The following is a 6,487-nucleotide window of genomic DNA, read 5'->3' on the forward strand; positions in this document are numbered from 1 at the left end:
TTTTTTTTTTTTTTTTTTTTTTTTTTTTTTTAAATCTTGCTTTTGTTTGTGTGCCCTGCTGTCAGGCCTATTTGGCCTTGTCCATGGGATAATAGAAATGAAAGTGCTTTGTAAGTTGTAAAGCACCATTTAAATGTAAGAGATGATTACTATTTTACTAAAAGTAATAACCTTGTTTATAACTCTGAGTCTTCGTGATGTAATTGGGGGCAAAGAGGAGCACCTGATTGGACAGGTGGGTCATCTTTATGCACTGAGATCCTAGTTCGCGATGGCTCTAGCAATGAATGTCGTGGCTAGCTTCTCTGTGAACAAGGATTACAGCCAGTGTCTAATCTTGAGAATGGCGGCATGAGCCCAGAAAGGAGACAGAGGGCTCACAGAGGGCAGCTCCAAAAGCCTGACTGGTCCTACTTAATGCCTGACTCTTGACTTATGCTCACACCCTGATTTTGGAGGCCTAAAATACTCTTCTGGAGCAGGTCTATGCCTAGATCCCATCTTTGCCTCCTGTGTTCTGTCAGGGATCTTGTTATAGGCTGTGTGGCAACGTTGGGGAATGTCTTTGGTGACTCTCTTGGTCCACATGAAAATTCACATCACCTTTTAAAAATCAATCCTAAAGTGAAGACAGAACTTTCATCATGCTTAAGTAGTTCTGTTCTGCCTCCTCATCAAGAAGTGCTACTGAGTTTAGGCCTGAACTAAAACCAGTCCCCATCTACAGTTTTTCTGTTTCAATTGATATAAAAACAGGCCCATCCATGGCTATAGATGACTTTAACTTGCTTATATCTATAGCTATTTCCCAACTTTTGAAAAGTTGCTCTTTATTTCAACTAAGCCATCATTAGTGGAATCCATCCCAGTCTTGGAGAAAGATGTCCTTATTGGCTCCTCAGTAGATTGGAAATACAGAAATTTTCTTCTTGGAAAAGGAAGAGTTTAAGAGTCTCCCTCCCAAAAGTTGTGTGGTGTGCTAAGGGGGAGGTGCGGCAGCGTTTTATAAAAGGAGATACCTCTGTGACTGGATATCTTTAGGATCAGCACAGACACCGTCATGAGGTGGGCAGTGTGTGAGTCCATCTTTGTCCTCACATCTCTACCTTGTTATTCATTCAATGAATACTTATCGAGCACTCATTTGGTGATAGGCAGATGCCGTGTTAGATTATAGGGACATAATTTCTGACAACCGTCCCAGATCTGGAGGTCATCTAAGCTAGAGCCTGTATACGGTCTTTAAGCCAGACAGATCTGGATTCTAGTGGCTTCTCCCCTTTTGCTATTTGTGTTACTCTGTAAATGAGCTTAATAATTTGTCATCTGAATCTTACTTTATGCATCTGTAAACTTGGATAACAATTACCAAATAGAACTGTGGTGAAGGTTCCATAAATGATGAATCTAACACTCCATGCTGGACACATAGTAGGTCTCTCACTTATTAATTGATAGTTGCATCCTCTGCACTCATCTTCTTCATCCCATCTCAAACTCACTGACTGCTCTTTGCTTGGGGCAGCTTGGCCTCCAAGTAGAATTTAATAGTGTTTAAGTCTTTATGTGAATAGATGTATGGAGGAGATATTTTCAGTAGATATAGATCCCAGTTCAGGATTCTAGAAATGTATAGACATAATTCCAGTCAACATTTTCTTTTTCATCAGCTGATTAAAAATCTGTTTTTTGTTTTTTTTTTAACTTGAACAATTAATTTAATCAAAATGGTCATGCTGGTAGGCTGGGCAATCATTAAAATAACAAAACAAAGAATTTTACATAGTAATCAACAATAGAGATAGAATGGAATCATAAAAATATTTAATCCAAAGAAGGGAGAAAAAGAGGAAAGAGGGAAGAAAAGCAGATAATCCAAATATAAAATGAATAGCAAGATGATAGATTTGATAGATTTATAGATTTAAGCTCAGCTATGTCAACAATTACATTAAATGTAAATGGTCACAGAGATGGACACAGTGGATAAAAAAAAGTAAGATCCACTATGTGCTTTTTACAAGAAACCTCCTTTAAATATCAAGACATAAATATAAGTAAATTGATGGAAAAGATATACCATTAAAACTAATCTAAAGAGAGCTAGAGTGGCTATGTTAATATCAAAGTAGATTTCAGAGCAAAGAATATTAAAAGGGATAAAGAGGCCCATTTAATGATGATAAAGTAGTCTCCTCATCATAGAACATAACAATCTTAAACATTTATGCACCTAATATTATGAACATAAGAACTTCCAAACATGAAGCAAAAAACTGATAGAACTGCAAAGAGAAAAAACAAACATACAGTGGTAATCAGAGATTTTAGCACCTTCTCTTAATAATAGATAAAGCATATATAGAAAAAAGCCAATAAGGATGTGGAAGAACTAAACAATACTAACCTGACATCAGCTAATTTGACATAATTGACCTTTATAGAACACTGCACTCAATAACAGAAGAATACATGGCACTCTGCATTCAATTATCTAGCACCTGACACATCACTCTAGTCACTTCTGTCTGTCAGCAGGAAAATGCTTCTGTCAACAGTAAATACTATTGTTCTGGGCCTCACCACGCCATGAAAATCCCACAGAATTCCTGTTAGAGCTGTACTGGCTCCTCCTTGGGGCAATTCTGCTGAATATTCTAGTAGTAGCTCCAGGAGAAGGTCATTGTTTCAAGAACATAACTTACCTCCTGAGGATGAAGTCAGAGGTTGAATCTGAACCAAGTGTCTAACTCACATATTGTCATCTTGCTGGGGGGGAACAGCAGCCTTTAAACTTTGTCCAGACTTATTAAAATATAAATATTATTGCCCTCAAGGGCTTGGCATTGAAGAAACATGACAACAGTTCCAGAATTAGGCCCATCCAAAGATTTTATGCCATTTTTTTAGGATATTGGAATTGTTGAAATCAAACAGTAGAGATCCCTCCCCCAAAAAAACCTTCCTGAGAGATTTTACTCCCTTAAGATAATGTATTTCAAGACACATCTTCCTGCCCCCTACCTTCCCAAAGGGAGAAAATTTGAAACCATAAGAATTATGGTCAAGTACACGTGTCGAGTACACGTTATCAGGTTTAAATTACAAAACATAAATACGATTCACATAATAGTATAAAAAATGGTATTTTGATCAAGGAATGAAAAGATGGGTAGCCCTACCATTATCAAATTCCACTGAACTGTTTCTCTTGAGAATCAGGTGTGCAAGTGAAGGATGGCAGAAATAGAATTGTATCTTGTGTATAACTCACGATGAATCTTGGCTACATCATGTGCTTCTGCGCTCCGTATGGGCTTCCTCCACACAACTGCCCCTGCTGTGAACGTGAAGTATGCGCAGATTATAGTACACATCATAATTTATCACAGTCTACCTTTAAGTGATATTATACTGCTTTAGGTATAGTACAAAAACTTTATGATGGTGTATTTCCATTTCTCTCCTTCTGACCCTTGTGTTATTCTTATCATAAAGTTTACTTTTGTGTATGTTATAAACCCCACAATGAATTTTTATTACTTTTTCTTAAATTGTCAATTATCTTTTAAAGTAATTTAAATAATAAATTTAAAAGTATATTTTTACCCATTTAGTTACCATATCTAGTGGTCTTCATTTCTTTGTGTAGCTTCAGATTTACATCTGCTGTCATTTTCCTTCTGCTTGAGGTACTTCCTTTAATATTTTTCACAGTGCAGATCTACTGATAATGAAATCTTCTAGCTTTTGAATGGCGGAAAAAATATTTATTTTGTTTTTATTTTTCACAAGGTAAAGAATTCTATGTTTACAGTTTTTCACCATCCAGTACTGTAGAGATGTCATTCCATTGTGTTCTAGTTTGGACCATTTCTAAGGGAAAATCTGCCTCTATTTTTAATCTTTGTTCCTCTGGGTGTAATGTGTCTTTTTTTTTTTCTCCAGCTGCTTTTAAGATTACCTCTTTATCATTGGGCTTAAGAAATTTGCTTAGGATGTGCCTTGATATGTTTTTCTTCCTGTTTCTTGTGCTTGGAGTTCACTGAGCTTCTTGGTTATGTGATTTATAATTTTCATCAAATTTGGAAATTTTTCAGCCAGTATTTTTTCAAGTATTATTTTATGCCCTTCTCCCTTTCAGAGACTAAAATATCAATAACATGAATATTCAACCTCTCGTAGTTGTCCCCCAGCTCACAGATTCTCTGTTCCTTTTTGTTTTCATTTTGGAAAGTTTCTATTGCTGTATTTTCAATGCTCTCTTTTGCAATGTTTAATCTGTTCTTAATCTAATCTAGTATGCACTTTAAAAAAAATAAATTTATGTATTTATTTTTGGCTGCATTGGGCCTTCATTGCTGTGCTTGGGCTTTCTCTAGTTGTGGTGAGGCGGGGGGCTACTCTTCGTTGCGGTGTGTAGGCTTCTCATTGCGGTGGCTTCTCTTGTTGCGGAGCACGGGCTCTAGGCATGTGGGCTTCAGTAGTTGTGGCATGCAGGCTCAGTAGTTGTGGCTCACGGGCTCTAGAGCACAGACTCAGTAGTTGTGGCACACGGGCTTAGTTGCTTCACGGCATGTGGGATCTTCCCAGACCAGGGCTCAAACCCATGTCCCCTGCGTTGGCAAGCGGATTATTTACCACTGAGCCACCAGGGAAGTCCCTAGTATCTATTCTATCTCAGGCATAGTAGTTTTTATGTTTAGAAGTTAGATTTAGGAATTTCCTGGTGGTCCAGTGGTTAAGGCTCTGCCCTTTCGCTGCAGGGGGCATGGGTTCGATCCCTGGTCAGGGAACTAAGATCCCACATGCCTCGCGACCAAAAAAAAAAGAAGTTAGAGTTGAGCCTTTTTTATATCTCTCATGTCTCAATTTACATGCTAAAGTATTCCTTTACCTTCTTGAACACATGGAGTATAGTTTTAACAATTCTTTTAGGGTCCTTGTCTACTAATTCTATCGTCAGTATCAATTCTGAGTCAATTTTAATTTATTGATTTTTCTTCTAAATTATGGTCATATTTTTCTGCTTTCCATGCATAATCATTTTTAACTGGATACTAGATATTGAGAATTTTATCCTGTTTGATGTTATATATTTTAGTATTTCTATAAATATCTTTGAGCTTTTTTTTTTCCCTGGGACATTATTAAACTAGTTGGAAATAGTTTGAGCCTTTCAGTTCTTGTTTCTATGCTTTGTTAGGCAGGATCAGAGCAGTGTAGTCTCGGGTTAATTTTCCCTACTACTGAGGCAAAATTCTTCTTTGTACAATTATTAGGTTTTTGCATTCTGGCTGGTGGAAAGAGGTGCCATTTCTTTTTACCTCTAATCCTTTCAAATGATTTTTTGCCCCTCGTCTTGAATAGTTTCCTCACACACTTTCGCTGATCAGTGCTCACCTTAATTCTAGAGGGGAACCTTCTTCAGATTTCCAGAATTCTCTCTTTTTCTGTGCATCTTTCTTCTCTCCACTACTCTGCCCTGAAAACTCAATTGTCTACAGGACTCCCAGCTCTATCTTTTTAACTCACAGAGATCACTGGGCTCCATATGGGTCCCTCTCCTTCCACTGTGACCTGGAAGTTTTCTCCAGGCAGTAAGTTGGGGCAGTTGTAGGCGCATTTCTCAGGGATCCTTGACCTTCATTGCCTGATGTCCAGTGTTTTGAAAGTCAATTTTTTATATATGTTGTTTGCTTTTTTGTTGTTTTAGGCAGGAGGATAAATCCAATCTTTTACTCAATTTTGGGTAGAAACAAAGTCTACAGTATCCTTTATATTTGAAAAAAAGTCTTGTGCCTCTTCTCTATTTTCACTTTATTTTTTAAAGTGGAGGTAGGGGTGCTTCTAGAGAGAAACCAGAAAAGGTTTGGATAAAATGCTAAAGAGATTATTTTTCTCCTTTTTCACCATCATAATTCTTTGCCGCCAGAGTGATCTTTCCAAATCTAGTTATCTCTCATTTCTGCCTAAATCCTTCATGGCTCTTGAACGACTACTGAATTCAGGCATACCTTGGAGATATTGCAGGTTTGGTTCCAGACTACCATAATAAAGCGAATATCACAATAAAGCAAGTCACGGAGTTTTTGGTTTCCCAGTACATGTTAAAGTTATGTTCACTATACTTAGTCTATTAAGTGTGCAATAGCATTATGTTTCAAAAACCCCATTGTACATACCTTAATTAAAAAATACTTTATTGGGCTTCCCTGGTGGTGCAGTGGTTGAGAGTCCGCCTGCCGATGCAGGGGACACTGGTTCATGCCCCGGTCCAGGAAGATCCCACATGCCGCGGAGCGGCTGGGCCCGTGAGCCATGGCCGCTGAGCCTGTGCATCCGGAGCCTGTGCTCCGCAACGGGAGAGGCCACAACAGTGAGAGGCCCGCATACCGCAAAAAAAAAAAAAAAAAAAAAAAAGTTAAAAATATTGCGAGAATTACCAACATGTAACACAGAAACATGAAGTGAGCAAATGCTATTG

Source organism: Lipotes vexillifer, unplaced genomic scaffold (genome assembly GCF_000442215.2).
Source record: "Lipotes vexillifer unplaced genomic scaffold, Lipotes_vexillifer_v1.1 scaffold311, whole genome shotgun sequence".
In the NCBI taxonomy this organism is placed as follows: Eukaryota; Metazoa; Chordata; class Mammalia; order Artiodactyla; family Lipotidae; genus Lipotes; species Lipotes vexillifer.